Source organism: Lactuca virosa, chromosome 2 (genome assembly GCF_052849685.1).
Source record: "Lactuca virosa cultivar CGN04683 chromosome 2, Lactuca_virosa_CGN04683_v6, whole genome shotgun sequence".
NCBI lineage: Eukaryota > Viridiplantae > Streptophyta > Magnoliopsida > Asterales > Asteraceae > Lactuca > Lactuca virosa.
Genome location: NC_136427.1, coordinates 65,594,827 through 65,612,500, shown reverse-complemented (window position 1 = coordinate 65,612,500; position 17,674 = coordinate 65,594,827).

The following is a 17,674-nucleotide window of genomic DNA, read 5'->3' as shown; positions in this document are numbered from 1 at the left end:
CAAAACCTGGTCCAGTGTACCTGTCTACTGGTGACCTGAGATGTAACATCCCAATTTCCAAGCCCAAATTTTTTTTAAAAAAATTAAGTAATTCTCAACATGGTTTACCAAAACATTTCCCATGCCATATCATTTGCAGACAAAACTATAACAATGTGTCTGAAATCATAATGTCAAAGTAAAATCAATCAGAGTACAATCCCAGAAAACTCCATGCGGAAATCATGTGTGTGTGTGATGCGATGCTACACTGCCGGCTCCTTCCCCTTAGAAGAAAAGGTACCTGAAACCAAAACTTAAACTGTAAGCACAAAGCTTAGTGAGTTTCGCCATCATACCACATCCCATACAGACATATCGCATTCATACTGCCGGGCAATTCTGGGGTGCCCGACCTACCCGGTACGGCCATTATGGGGTGCCGACCTACCCGTGTCAAGCCATTCTAGGGTGCTGACCTACCCATGTCAAGCCATTCTGGGGTGCTGACCTACCCTTCGGTCCTATCAACCGAACCTCGGGGACTATTCCACCCCCTACTGCTACTATCACATATATCATAACGTAAACATACTGTCAGACGTTTTCTGGGGTGTCCGACCTACCCTTCGGTCCTAGCAACCGAACTTAGGGACTATTCCCTCCCTACTACCACTATCACATATAACATATCATGCCAGCATATAATCATATCATCACATACTATCAGACATATCTGGGGTGTCTAACCTACCCTCCGGTCCTAACAACGGGACTCTACTACTGTCACATATACATATCATGCTAGCATATAACATATCAGGTTGTAGCAAACCTAGATGAATATCACAAAGACAATCATCCAATCATACAACTCCTACTGGTGGGCCGACATTGTGGCCGTAGACCCACCGCTACTGGAAGGTAACTCACCTCGAACGAGTAGCTGCTGATAATCTGTGCGGGAAATCTCTATCTGCTGCTGCTCCGGAAATCCTCCGGCTATAATCCCCACAAAACACTTAATCAGAGTCTGATATCTATTCTTAGGGGAAAATGACCATTTACCCCTGACAAAGTCCAAGTCAAAGTCAAAGTCAACTTCCAGTTGACCCCACTCGCCGAGTTGGGCCGCCAACTCGTCGAGTCCCCATCTCTTCAACTGTCCTCTTCCACGTCTCTACTCGTCGAGTTGGGCCGCCAACTCGTCGAGTCCCTATCTCTTCAACTGTCCTCATCTACGTCTCTACTCGTCGAGTTTAGCAACGACTCGACGAGTTCTCCTTCTAACACAACCTCGGATGAACCTTCATCCGACTCGCTGAGTGGTATGAACACTCGTCGAGTCCATCTTCATCCTATGAACACGTCCTGTCCTCGACTCGCCTAGTTGTATGAACAACTCGTCGAGTTCATCTTCAAGAGTTGGGAGATTGCCTTGGACTCCCCGAGTCGGCTCATGCACTCGTCGAGTCCTATGAACTCCAGGACTATGGCTTATCCCAATACGTTTGGGTCACTCCCCTGGACCCTCTAAAACCTTTCTTTCGCTCAACTGGGTCTCTTGGACCATAACAGAAAAGAAGTCAAGCCTCGGACTCGTCGAGTCCCAAGGATGACTCGCCGATTCGATACAGTCCCAAGTCTATTCCTTCGATTTCTGGTGTACAACTCTTGTCCAAATGATAGATCTAGGCCGCTAAACTCGATCTAGCACGTAAAGTTACGAACTTTACGTGCATGCATGGGACTTTGAGCCAAAAAGGCTCTAAAAGAGGCTCTTAAGTTGCATGGGGGCTTCCATGGGTGCAAAAGCAGCCCTTTTCAGCCTTGTAACTCTTCCATGGGCCTAGATCCGAAGCCTCAACCCCCAACCATGCTTGCAATCATGGTTGGTTACCAAGAATGGCTTATAAAAGCCCTAAATCTCCCCAAAAAGGGGATCAAATGAATAAGCAAGCAAGGTACAGACTTTATACCTTTCAAACACTGCAAATGATGCACCAAACTCGAATCCTTCAGTCTCCTCTTGATCCTTCTATGCTCTTCCTTCTTCCTTGTGATCAAAACCCACAAAATCACTCAAAAGCCTTAGGTCTTGCACCAAAACACTTAGGGTTTGCTATGGAGGGTTTCTGGGAGCATAAAGGGGCGATGGAGGCTGTATAAGGTTGTTTAAATAGGGTGCAAACCCTTAGATTAGGGTTTTGTCCAAACAGAGCCTACTCGTCGAGTCCAGGACCCGACTCGACGAGTCCCATACTTAAATCCCGCGTCTCGTCCCGCTTCTACTCGGCGAGTTGGGCCTTCAACTCGCCGAGTCCTAGGCCAAAAATGCAAAATTACTTAAATAAAATACATACCAGGAACCAGGTGCTACAAATCTCCCCCACTTATTTTAGACTTCGTCCTAAAAGTCTGCTGCTCGTTCCTGGAAAAGCTCTGGGTAATGCTCCATCATCTCATTCGCCGGCTCCCAAGTCCATTCCGAGCCCTTCCGGTGCTGCCATTGCACCTTTACCAGCTCGACCCTCTTGTTCCTCAGATCCTTCGACTTCCGGTCGAGAATCGCTACAAGACGCTCGATGTAATTCAGGCTGTCAGCGACCTGAATATTCTCTAATGGTACCACTGCCGAGTCGTCCACCAAACATTTCCGTAACTGGGAGACGTGAAAAGTGCTATGAATCTGACTGAGTTCGGCTGGCAGATCCAACCTATATGCCACCTTGCCCACCCGGGCTATAACCCTGAAGGGTCCAATATACCTGGGACCTAACATGCCCCGCTTCCTGAATCGGATTACGCCCTTCCATGGCGACACCTTCAGGAGAACCATATCCCCGACCTGAAACTCCAGGGCCGATCGGCGCTTGTCAGCATAACTTTTCTGCCAACTCTGAGCAGTCTGAAGTCTGCTCCGAACCTGCTGAATCCTCTCTGTCGTCTTGAGCACCACTCCGGTGCTCCCCATGACCCTCTGGCCAACCTCACCCCAACAGATCTGGGTTCTGCACTTCCTCCCGTATAACATCTCGAAGGGAGGACGGTCAATACTCGCATGATAGCTATTATTATACGAGAACTCCGCCAACGGAAGGTAGGTATCCCAGCTACCTCCGAAGTCTAAAACACATGCCTGCAGCATATCCTCTAGCGTCTGGATGGTCCGCTCGCTCTGACCATCTGTCTGCGGGTGAAAGGCGGTGCTAAAATGCAGACGAGTACCCAGCTCATCATGAAACTTCTTCCAAAACCTGGAAGTGAACCGCACATCCCTGTCGGAAATCACTGAAACTGGCACTCCATGCCGAGCTACCACCTCTCGAATATAGATGTCGTCCAACTTTTCGGCCGAAATGCTCTCCTGGATCGGTATGAAATGGGCACTCTTGGTCAACCGATCCACGATTACCCAAATCGAATCCATTCCCCGTGCAGTCTTGGGAAGCTTGGTAATGAAATCCATGGTAATATCTTCCCATTTCCACAAGGGAATATCTAACGGCTGCATATTGCCGTGAGGCCTCTGGTGCTCGGCCTTGACCTTCCTGCAGGTCAAGCACCGCTCCACATACCATGCTACGTCCCGCTTCATGCAGGGCCACCAATAATCAGGGAGAAGATCTCTATAAATATTCGTCGCTCCGGGATGGATAGAAAATTTGGATTTGTGTGCCTCCTCCATCAGGATCTGGCGCACGCCTCCATGATAAGGGACCCACACCCTACGGTGAAGAGTCAATAACCCTCGACTATCATAGTCGAAGGAGGAAACCTGGCCCACTATACGCTCGCTCTTCCGAGGTTCCTCCTTCATAGCCTCCTGCTGAGCCTCCTAGATCCGCTCCAACAGTGGAGTTACCACTGTCATCCTCAGACATATGTACCTGATTGGCGCTGCCTTGCAGCTAAGCGCATCGGCCATGACATTGGCCTTCCCCGGGTGGTAGAGCATCTCGCAATCATAATCCTTCACCACATCCAGCCACCGACGCTGCCTCATGTTCAGGTTCGGATGATCCATGAGGTACCTCAAACTCTTATGGTCCGTGTAAATGGTACAACGAACACCATAGAGGTAATGACGCCAAATCTTGAGGACAAAAACAACAGCCCCGACTCCAAATCATGCGTCGGGTAATTCGCCTCGTGAGGCTTCAGCTGCCTCGAAGCGTATGCAATAACATGCCCTCTCTGCATCAGTACCGCGCCCAAACCTGAGATGGACGCATCACAATATACCACAAAATCCTCCATGCCCTCTGGCAGGGCTAAGATTGGCACCTCGCACAATCTCTGTCTCAATGTCTCGAATGCGGCCTGCTGCTCAGGCCCCTAGCGAAAGACCACGGCTTTCCTCGTCAGCCTGGTCAGGGGCACGACTATCTTGGAGAAGTCCTGAATGAATCTCCGATAGTAGCCTGCCAATCCCAGAAAGCTCCGAATCTCAGATGGAGACCTCAGAACTTCCCACCTCATCACGGCCTCAACCTTGGCCGGGTCCACTGATATCTCGTTCTGGTTGACAAGGTGCCCGAGAAACTACACCTCGCGCAACCAGAACTCACACTTGGAGAACTTAGCATACAAGCTCTCCCTTCTCAAAGTCTCCAGAACCTCTCGCATATGCTCCTCATGCTGATCTCGCGTCTTGGAGTAAACCAAGATATCATCAATAAACACTATCACAGACCGGTCTAACATCGGTTTACACACGCGGTTCATGAGGTCCATGAACGCGGCAGGAGCATTGGTGAGCCCAAAAGGAATCACCACAAGCTCATAGTGGCCATATCGCGTCCGAAACGCAGTCTTCTGTACATCCTCCTCTCTGACCCTCATCTGATGATACCCTGATCGCAAATCAATCTTGGAGAACCAAGATGCTCCCTGTAGCTGGTCAAAGAGGTCATCAATCCTCGGGAGTGGGTAACGGTTCTTCACCGTTACCTTATTCAGCTCCCTATAATCTATACACATCCGATGCGACCCGTCCTTCTTCTTCACAAATAGAATCGGGGCTCCCCAGGGTGAACTGCTCGGTCTAATGAAACCCTTGTCTAACAGCTCCTGCAGCTGTGTAGACAACTCCTGCATCTCAGGAGGAGCCAACCGATACGGTGCCTTGGCTATCGGAGCCGCACCAGGGACTAGTTCAATCCTGAACTCTACCTGCCTCTCTGGAGGTATCCCAGGCAACTCCTCGGGGAATACGCCCGCAAACTCTCGTACCACGGGCACATCGCTCACCGTTGCCTTACCCATCTCCCGGGTATCCATCATATAGGCAACAAATCCTGCGCAACCCTGCTGAAGATAACGCCTAGCTCTCGCTGTTGAACATAAAGATGGTCCTTGCTGTGGCCTCTCGCCCTGAATCACCAGCTCTCCCCCACTTGGGGTCCTGATCCGCACCAACTGCTGCGCACAGTCAATCACTGCCCCATTGGGGCTTAGCCAATCCATACCGATAATAACCTTCTTCCCCCACAAAGGTATGGAAACCAGATCTACCAGATAACGCTCCTTAAATAGTCGCAGGACGCAATCTCGGTAGACCTCTGATGCTCGCACTGACCGGTCGTCCGCAATCTCGACCTCTAGAGGGCAATCCAACGTGCCCGACGACTCAGGAAACTTCTTGCTAAGCGCAAGAGAGACAAACGATCGGGTAGCACCCGAATCAAACAATACCTGAACTGGGATACCGTTCACATGGAACAATCCTAAACAAAGCACATGCATAACATATCAAGATCACAGCGCCATAAAATAAAAGCATAAGAAAGGAATCATACCCGTCACTACATCAGGTGCAGCGCGTGCGTCCTCGGCTGTCAACTGAAATGCTCGGCTCCGCACCACTGGAGCCTCTGTCTTGGCCTTCCGGCCATCTACAACCCGCGCTGTCGCTGAAACCGGCGCCGCTGCTGGTGCTGCTGCTGATGCTGCTGTCAATCTCGGGCAATTGGCCTTTTTGTGGCCCCTCTAATTGCAATGGAAGCAAATCAGGTCTATCATCTGTACTGTGGGGGCGGGGGCAGTACAATCCCTGCCAAAGTGCCCCGTCTTGCCGCACTTGTAGCAGCCTGACGATCCTGCTCTACAAGCTCCCTCATGCGGCCTGCCGCACTTCCTGCAGCGGCTCTGGCTCGGCTGGCCCTTCGACCTAACGTCGGATCCCTTGGGTTTCTTTCCCGAAACCCCTGTAACCTGCTCAGACTCAACTTTCCTCTTCCTCACATGCTCCAAATCGAGCTCCTTCTCCCGCGCCCTGGCAATCATGAACTCCAGGGTCGGGCAGGCAGAGTAGCTGACGTGCTCTCGAATATCAGCCCTTAACATATCATGGTAGCGGGTCTTCCGCATCTCCTCATCTCCCGCATACTGGGGTACCAACAATGCTCTCTCCCGAGACTTGGCGGTGATCTCCGCCACAGTCTCCGTAGTCTGCCTCATATCCAAAAACTCTCTGGCCAGCTGCTGAAGCTCTACAGCCGGCGCAAACTCAGCTTTGAATCTGGTCACGAAATCTGACCACGTCATGGCCTCAATGGCTGGGGCTCCTAATGAGTCACCAATCGACTCCCACCAGTCTCTAGCTCTATCCCTTAAACATCCCGCAACAAAGTGGACCTTCGACCCTTCCGGGCAGAAGCTCGTCAACTGTGCAGACTTAATGTCTGCGATCCATCTCCTGGCAGCGATGGGGTCTTTCACCCCGTGATAATCCGGCGCACCACTCCCACGGAAGTCCTTAAAGGACAGTGTGCGCGTACTCATCTGGCTAGATGCCATATCACTCCTGAATGGCCGGAGGCGATCCTCCATCAGCTCAACAATCCCATCCTTGATCGACCCGAAGATGACCGGGGTCGACTCAAGAATGCCTCTCGTGATCTCAGACGCGATGAACTCGCGCAACCCGTCATCAACCTGCTCGGATCCTGCACCCGAGCCTGATCCTGATCCTGATCCGGAACCTCCTGCTCCATGTCGCGTGGTCACCATACTGAAAAATACACGCATAAATGTCAGGGTCATACATACTCTCGAGAGGTCTAACAAACTCTCCAAGTTTCCCGGTTCCGTCTCAACCTTCCTTGATTCGAGTACGGATCCTCTGCTTCCAGTAGTACGGGCCCATACTACCTTCCACATCTATCCGTACTTTCCTCAAGGACTGTCTCGACTTTGCCAAGTCCCTTAACCAATATCCCTTTCCAACTAGTCTCATCCCAGGCTTTCCTGGGGCACTCTCTGACCTACTCTCCGCCATCAGCTGCACTAGGAGTCCCTACTTCCCTTCCCTAACTAGCTTGCGAGTTCTGTTAAATATCCGCTCACTAGTTAGTTAAAGTTAGCCAGGACCCCTTAAGCACAAAGCAAGCAGCATTCGTGCATCGAATAACCGCATCCGGCATAACCTAATCAGGCTATCCTACTGCAGACTAAACAGTCCTAGCATACAGCTCGTACAACAGGCATATAAGGAATCCTTCCTAGATCCTTGGTCCTACCCTAGCATGCAGTTCTCAGAATCATATACGTCAGGCATACAAGGCATCCTCCTAGATCCTTAGCCCTAATCTAGCATGCAGTTCTCATAATCATATATCATATAACTTATAATAACAAGTATGGGTATCTTGGGGGAAAACTTACTTGAGCTCGGCTGGTCGCACGCATCACACACCTTGTTCTTTCTCAAAACCCTTTGACTCAGATTTTAGAAAACCATTTTCTTTGTAAAAATCTTTTAAATACCTCGGTTTGAGTCCAGACACTCCCGAGGGTGTGTCCGAATCCCTCAAACCAGGACTCTGATACCAACTTGTAACATCCCAATTTCCAAGCCCAATTTTTTTTTTCAACTTAAGTAATTCTCAACATGGTTTACCAAAACATTTCCCATGCCATATCATTTGCAGACAAAACTATAACAATGTGTCTGAAATCATAATGTCAAAGTAAAATTAATCAGAGTACAATCCCAGAAAACTCCATGCGGAAATCATGTGTGTGTGTGTGAAGCGCTGCTACACTACCGGCTCCTTCCCCTTAGACAAAGATGTACCTGAAACCAAAACTAAAACTGTAAGCACAAAGCTTAGTGAGTTCCCCCATCATACCACATACCATATAGACATATCGCATTCATACTGCCGGGCAATTCTGGGGTGCCCGACCTACCCGGTACGGCCATTCTGGGGTGCCGACCTACCCGTGTCAAGCCATTCTGGGGTGCCGACCTACCCGTGTCAAGCCCCGTGTCAAGCCATTCTGGGGTGCCGACCTACCCGTGTCAAGCCATTCTGGGGTGCTGACCTACCCTTCGGTCCTATCAACCGAACCTCGGGGACTATTCCACCCCCTACTGCTACTATCACATATATCATAACGTAAACATACTGTCAGACGTTGATCGGGTGTCTGACCTACCCTTCGGTCCTAGCAACCGAACTTGGGGACTATTCCCTCCGTACTACCACTATCACATATAACATATCGTGCCAGCATATAATCATATCATCACATACTGTCAGACATATCTTGGGTGTCTAACCTACCCTCCGGTCCTAACAACCGGACTCTACTACTGTCACATATACATATCATGCTAGCATATAACATATCAGGTTGTAGAAAACCTAGATGAATATCACAAAGACAATCGTCCAATCATACAACTCCTACTGGTGGGCCGACATTGTGGTCGTAGACCCACCGCTACTGGAAGGTAACTCACCTCGAACGAGTAGCTGCTGATAATCTGTGCGGGAAATCTTTGTCTGCTGCTGCTCCGGAAATCCTCCGGCTATAATCCCCACAAAACACTTAATCAGAGTCTGATATCTATTCTTAGGGTAAAATGACCATTTACCCCTGACCAAGTCCAAGTCAAAGTCAAAGTCAACTTCCAGTTGACCCGACTCGCCGAGTTGGGCCGCCAACTCGTCGAGTCCCCATCTCTTCAAACTGTCCTCTTCCACGTCTCTACTCGTCGAGTTGGGCCGCCAACTCGTCGAGTCCCTATCTCTTCAACTGTCCTCATCCACGTCTCTACTCGTCGAGTTTAGCAACAACTCGACGAGTTCTCCTTCTAACACAACCTCGGATGAACCTTCATCCGACTCGCCGAGTGGTATGAACACTCGTCGAGTCCATCTTCATCCTATGAACACGTCATGTCCTCGACTTGTCGAGTTGTATGTGATGGGTTTTTTGAGCATTCTAACACTTCCTAAGTGTACATGCAACCCTAATAACCTTGAATCTATGTTTTCTCTATATACATGCAAATTTCTATTTCAAGGTTATTTCCTAACTAGCATGGCATGGGGAATATATGAAACATAAAAACTAGTGGAAATACATACCTTGTTGTTGCTTGGATTCCTTCAAGACTTTGTGAGTCTAGCACCCCAAATGTTGTGCCTCAAATGCTTCACACAACACCACAAAACTTGGAATAACTTGAGAGAATACTTCTTGCACTCAAAATCGGTTATGCCCTCTCTAGTAACACTAGGTCCCAATTTTACTAGCCAAAGGGTTCCTTTTATAGTGTAGTCACAATTAGGGTTTTCACATGAATACTCTTAATTGTCATGACTCTTGATTTCTCATGACCCATGGGTTTGTAACTCCCATGGACTATCCATGGAGCTCTATATGGTTACAACCAAACCCATAAACTATGGATCATTAATCCACCATAAAAGAATTGATGATTGTCATAATCAACCCTTTGTATTTAATTAGTCTCATTTTGATCACCAAATTAATACTAGATTAATACTTGATCAATACTAATTAAATAATACTATTATTAATATATTAGAACTTATAATATATTAATAATCATAAGTGCCTTATTCTCTCATTTAGTCTATCCAAGTATTGCAATGCCATGCAACCCAAATGGACCATGCCGGGTCGGGTCAAGTACATACCAAATAAAGTTATGGACTTAGACACTATATCCAACAGTCTCCCACTTGGATAAGTCTAATAACTATATTTGCAAATATGACTTCAAAATCCGATTAGCAATCGTAGCTCTTTCAAAGTCTCTCAGAACTGAGATGATGATGATACGCCATTTAAGATAAGTGATCATATAATCCTCTGTTCTCATGATATCAGCCGGACAAACACATGGAACATGGTCTTACTTATTGTCCAGCATTTGTTTCTCGATCTCTGATTTGTTTCGACATAGAACTAAATTGAACACATCAATTAGGTTCTCACCGGGCCCGGTACATAAGTCAAAACCAAATCATCGAGGGGCCCATATATCGCTTCTATTTCTAGAAGGAACAGATAAACTTCGACTGATATGCTTGTACTAACTACTTGTTGAATTATTCACAAAGGCACGTTTTATAACATCGAGTTACCAATGCGTTTTCGTACAATCAATGAATAACCAACTCATAGTCAACAACTCATATCTCTAGGTTTGAAGATTTATATGATATTACCGTCTCACGATCACTCGATATAAATTCCATGAAGTGATGCAAGTGAGCGTGGGTTGAATCCAATACTCAGCCCTTATGAGTACTCATGAATGTTGTAGCAACCATTGCATTGTCTAAAGCACTTTAGACAAATCATACAAGCCAAATTCATGACAGTCTTGATTCATATCTACTTCCAACATATGACTGACTGTGGATGGTTTGAATAATATGATATATACCATAACATAATTATTCTGGAAGTCAAAACATGCAAAGTGAAACACAAGAATAATACTAATCTTATATGGCCCCAACACTTTGAGTGTAAATAAAAACACCTTTTATTTAAGCACCATATTGATTACTCATTATTTATGTTTCGATTAATCAACTTTATGCTTGAATTAAAACATTAGTTGTTCCATGCTCCAAGCATGTACACTATGGTTTTCCAAACAACAATTATGCCATACTCCAAGTATGCATACTATGTTTACATACGGTCCTCTCTTTGTGAAATAGATCAGTTGACAATATTCCAATGATGCTCATTTCACAATTCCAATCCTTGTTGTAAATGAAAGAATACCAAACTCTTGTCATCTAATGTAATCTGTTAGATTCTAAACTTATATGCAATGATCCCCTTGTAATGACTATGCACAGAAGTCACAAAGACTTGGCAACAGAAATTACAAAGTATTCCAATGGAAAACAATTCCATGGAAATGAAGTCTCAAATTCAAAGTACATTCCTTTGAACATCCTTCTTAGCATTAAGTTCTTTAATCTTACACAGATTCAAAGAATAACTTCCACCTATGGAGACAATTCCATATTACCATTTTGACCATCACTTCTGAACAAGAGTTGCCTCTTTTCAAAATATGTCAATATGGTCCTTACTCTATACTTCTAATTGTCCATGAGCAACCAATCTTTGGTAAACCTCAGATTGTCCTCGACAACTTTGCTTAATCATTTTAGTCATTTCCAGTTCTATTCCTTTTTCCATCTTAATGCCCTAGGCATTTGGAAAATTTAGAATGGATGAATATTATAGCACATGTAATCAAACTTATACCCAAAGCATATGGGACATGATTTATGCTATAAAATTTTTTATTTGCCATGTTTTCAAAATTCGAACTATGAAGAGGGATGTCGTAATCATAATCGAATTTTGAGAACGCAACATATATAGAAATTCCTTATGTTGAACAATTCCAACATAACATTCACATATATCCTTGACTAAAGTTGATAAAACTCAATCTAAGCTGGTAGAATTGGAATGAAGTATAAAATCCTCTCCCTTAATTATAGCAAACAACTTTTCAAAGCAAATTGAAACTTTTGTTTTCTATAATTAACATTGCTAACCTGCAATATTTAACATAATCGTCATGCTCCCACTAGCATAATGATTACCAGCATAACACTTTATGCTCCCACTAGCTTTGACATGTACTCAGAAATCAACTGGACGTCTAGAAATCAATACTTTATTGACTTTCTTACCAAAGTTCATATTTCTGATACTAGATTGCTTTGATAAGACTTTATCAAAAAACATACACCTTTCCTTAGATAGCTCACATGTTTGTCTAGACCTTTTGCAATTCTCACTAGTTAGTGTGCCGGTTAACCACACACGCTCCACTAACTATATGAGAATGCAAATATCACAACCGCTATCTACTTAAAATCTTCTTGGTGGAAGCGTTTCCTCACCATCATTTTCATGAATCGAAGAGAAACCTTATGACACTTAGATTTTATGGTGTATGTGTTCCTATCCATGTGAATTTGTCATAACCATAATCACAGGACTAGGTTAGTGACACTTCCAAATTCATATGGACTGAACTTGTGCAATCTTAATTTCTTGCCACCTGGTAGAACAATGCCCACCATTGCTTCCGGGTTGTTATGCAAACAATTGACAACTCATAGAACTCACAAGCATAATCAACTTTCAACTGGAATAGACACAGAAACAAGAATATATCAACACGATAGGTTACAAACCTCAAGTCGTGGGCTAGTGATTAACAAAACTCTTGATTTAGTTCTTGAAACTATTTCAGAATCATTTAGACTCCCACTATCCTCTTGACATATAAGACTTCTTTTTGTCAAGAACCATTCCTTGACAAAACAAATATTCAAGAGCTAGTGCGGATTCTTATCAAGTTAAACACTTCTCACTATTGGTCTTAGCTGGTCTTTGTTTTATCCAAAACATCACAACTTACCAATCTCAAATGTACAAGAATAGGAAACATCTTACTCTACATTTGACAAGTGTTATGAACTTTCTAAAGACTATGTCACTCAAGTTACAATCTTGGAGTATAATTCCAGGATTTGTTTTTGGCACGAAGTATGAATTATCTTTTGATTTAACCATTTCAACAATTCACGATTCCTCTCCTCAGGCAACAAACACACTAAGGTGTCCTTAGAGGATCAATTGTGATATGGTTCCATAATCACTAAGATAATCATAAAACCAAATACACAAGTACTCTCCCATCTCTTCAGATTGGAGAAAATTTTATCTTTCTGCCTTATTTGATTCTTCTTATTCATTCTGCCATACATTGAAACTTTTCCAATGTTTCAGAATTACACTTAAACTCGTAAGCATAACCATATTTACTAAACTTTAGTAAATCATAACGAATAATCTTATCTACCTTTGTGGTGGATCTGACCAACGCACAACCAAGTGTACCCAATCTTTTAGTCCCTCACTTGACTCACATGTACATGTGAACAAGGAATTAGTCTTAATTTCCCAAAGACGAAAACTTCTCAGTCATCATACAATACAAGTTGCATGATTCCAAGTTGCTTCAATTTGTAACTTATGAGTTTTAATGGTTCATAAAAATGAAGACTCTTCATTTTATGAAACCTCTTTAGTTCTTTAATCATAATTAAAAGAAGTGACTTTTGGTTATCCATAACTTGAGGACAAGTTATGGACACCATCATAGTCATTAAGATCATGAATTAAACACACATGGAGGTTACACATAATTCCTATGATCTTCTAAAACTCATAAGAACACAAATTCATGTCAAGCAATTTCAAGAAATCATATAAACATATACAATACTTGAAAATTGATAAAAGTCATGTAAAATGGGTTAACATAATCATTATCATTTTGAAAAACAGATTTTACAAGTCCAAAACAGATTGGGATAATGATCTTAATCCATTTCCAGCAACAAAACTCGAAAAAACTGCCCAGCACGCTTCTACTCGCCGAGTGCATTATTCTACTCGGCGAGTAGGATGAATTTGTTCATGGACTCGGCGAGTCCTCCCCATGGACTCGGCTAGTCCAGTCGTCAGAGTGCAGAATTTTCGATTTTTAAGCAGTTTTGCATCAAGTATACAGAAAACAATCCTAGGCTCTGATACCACTGATGGGTTTTTGAGCATTCTAACACTTCCTAAGTGTACATGCAACCCTAATAACCTTGAATCTATGTTTTCTCTATATACATGCAAATTTCTATTTCAAGGTTATTTCCTAACTAGCATGGCATGGGGAATATATGAAACATAAAAACTAGTGGAAATACATACCTTGTTGTTGCTTGGATTCCTTCAAGACTTTGTGAGCCTAGCACCCCAAATGTTGTGCCTCAAATGCTTCACACAACACCACAAAACTTGGAATAACTTGAGAGAATACTTCTTGCACTCAAAATCGGTTATGCCCTCTCTAGTAACACTAGGTCCCAATTTTACTAGCCAAAGGGTTCCTTTTATAGTGTAGTCACAATTAGGGTTTTCACATGAATACTCTTAATTGTCATGACTCTTGATTTCTCATGACCCATGGGTTTGTAACTCCCATGGACTATCCATGGAGCTCCATATGGTTACAACCAAACCCATAAACCATGGATCATTAATCCACCATAAAAGAATTGATGATTGTCATAATCAACCCTTTGTATTTAATTAGTCTCATTTTGATCACCAAATTAATACTAGATTAATACTTGATCAATACTAATTAAATAATACTATTATTAATATATTAGAACTTATAATATATTAATAATCATAAGTGCCTTATTCTCTCATTTAGTCTATCCAAGTATTGCAATGCCATGCAACCCAAATGGACCATGCCGGGTCGGGTCAAGTACATACCAAATAAAGTTATGGACTTAGACACTATATCCAACAGTCTCCCACTTGGATAAGTCTAATAACTATATTTGCAAATATGACTTCAAAATCCGATTAGCAATCGTAGCTCTTTCAAAGTCTCTCAGAACTGAGATGATGATGATACGCCATTTAAGATAAGTGATCATATAATCCTCTGTTCTCATGATATCAGCCGGACAAACACATGGAACATGGTCTTACTTATTGTCCAGCATTTGTTTCTCGATCTCTGATTTGTTTCGACATAGAACTAAATTGAACACATCAATTAGGTTCTCACCGGGCCCGGTACATAAGTCAAAACCAAATCATCGAGGGGCCCATATATCGCTTCTATTTCTAGAAGGAACAGATAAACTTCGACTGATATGCTTGTACTAACTACTTGTTGAATTATTCACAAAGGCACGTTTTATAACATCGAGTTACCAATGCGTTTTCGTACAATCAATGAATAACCAACTCATAGTCAACAACTCATATCTCTAGGTTTGAAGATTTATATGATATTACCGTCTCACGATCACTCGAGATAAATTCCATGAAGTGATGCAAGTGAGCGTGGGTTGAATCCAATACTCAGCCCTTATGAGTACTCATGACAAGCAGCCCTTAAGTTGCATGGGGGCTTCCATGGGTGCAAAAGCAGCCCTTTTCAGCCTTGTAACTCTTCCATGGGCCTAGATCCGAAGCCTCAACCCCCAACCATGCTTGCAATCATGGTTGGTTACCAAGAATGGCTTATAAAAGCCCTAAATCTCCCCAAAAAGGGGATCAAATGAATAAGCAAGCAAGGTACAGACTTTATACCTTTCAAACACTGCAAATGATACACCAAACTCGAATCCTTCAGTCTCCTCTTGATCCTTCTATGCTCTTCCTTCTTCCTTGTGATCAAAACCCACAAAATCACTCAAAAGCCTTAGATCTTGCACCAAAACACTTAGGGTTTGCTATGGAGGGTTTCTGGGAGCATAAAGGGGCGATGGAGGCTGTATAAGGTTGTTTAAATAGGGTGCAAACCCTCAGATTAGGGTTTTGTCCAGACAGAGCCTACTCGTCGAGTCCAGGACCCGACTCGACGAGTCCCATACTTAAATCCCGCGTCTCGTCCCGCTTCTACTCGGCGAGTTGGGCCTTCAACTCGCCGAGTCCCAGGAGCATAAGGAATGGGTAAAGTTATGAGTTACATGGTGTAACCCTAATAGCCACCATATAAAAGAATCCCATGGCTCAAGAAATCATGCACTAATGTGTGAGTGTGAGGGCTAGATGATTTCAAGGAGTGTTCAAGTTTCTCTCAAGTTATTCCAAGTGTATTTGGTGTTGTGTGAACCATTTGAGGTGTTACACTTGGGGCACTAGGTACTCAAGCTTCATGAAGACATTCTACATCAAAGAGGTATGTATTCTATCTTGTTATATTTATTATTTTGTATGCTAGATTAGGATAATACCTTGGATGTTCATAATTGTATGTGTAATAGAGAAAACATAGATCCAAGGTATTTAGGGTTGCATGTACACTTAGGAGTGTTAGAATTCTCATAACCCAACAGTGGTATCAGAGCCTAGGCTTGTTTTCTTGTTATACTTGCAAAAGTAGCTGAAAAATCGAGTTGGATGCATATATTCGATTGTTTTGGCTGGAATTGGACTAGGAACATTACCCTATTTTTGATGTGGTAATGTTCATGCTAATCCAATTTCTAAGATAATTGTCATAATTTCAAGATTTGTATTAGTTTGTATGTTCATGCTAATTTCTTGAAGATTGATGATTTGAATTATCTTGTTCTTATGAGGTTCTTAGATTAATAGAAAAGTTGTGTGAAATAGTTGTTTTCAATCCATTTTAATCTAAGAGTTGATTCCAAAGTGTGTTTTTGTAACTTGTCCTCAAGTTATATGAAAAGTCACATTTAAGAATCATAAAACTCATAAAAGTTGGCAAAGGTTACAAAATGAAGAGTCTAGTTCTAATTAAATGGTTTTATGACTCCATAACTTGTTCTCAAGTTATGGAGGTTCAAGAGTCTCTTCATTAAATTAAAAAAAAAAGTGTAACCTTAATTAGCTCCATAAGTTACAATAAAAAAAGTTATTTTTTTTATTAATTAGTTTAAAGTCTTCCATAACTTGTCCTCAAGTTATGGAACTTGAAGAGTTTTTTTTTTCTTAATTAAAACTACTTTAAACTCATAAGTTATGGAATTAATTAGTTTTGAAAAGTTTCAAAACTTGCCCTCAAGTTTTGGAATTTGAAAAGTTTTCACTTATGAATACTTTAATTCCAAGTTAGCCCTTAGAATTTTAAAAGTTAAAATTCAACCCTTATACTTTATAATATTATAAGTTAATAATATTTATATATATGTATAAGAGTAAAGTCAGTCTTACCGTTAGTAGGCCTCATTCACGAAGCCGGTCTATAAGGGGGCTATAAGGTTACTGCCTATAAAATGACAGTTTAATGGGTGTCCACTCTCACCCACCGCTTCCTTGACTGGTGGAGGGTCGTTAGCCGAACGGGTAGGACAAGGACTATAATTCTCCTTTCATTAAAAGTATTAATGATAAATACTAAGTAACTAAACTCTTATTAATACCCAATCTTAGTTACTTAGGAAAATGTGAATTTGGTGCTAACTCATGAAATTACACTTTGCACTTTGTTTAAACAGTTAGTGGAGCGTGTGTAGTTAACCGGCACACTAACCTGGATTTAACAAAGTAGGCAAAGGGTAACTTAATATTTATCATAGTATCGGTGGAGCTCGTGTGGTTAACCGGCACATCGATTGAGGGGTAAATATTAAGGGTACCAAGTATATTTGCATGGTTACTTCACACCTTGTTTTGTGATCCTCGGCATCCCAGTCACAAAACCTGAAGGGCACACTCGAGATTGAAACATGCCTTTTAACAGTTCAATGAATCTCAAAGATCTAGGACTTTCAAATCCAATTAAAACCTAATAAATTATTTCGTTTTTCATGGTGGAAATTGGTGAATC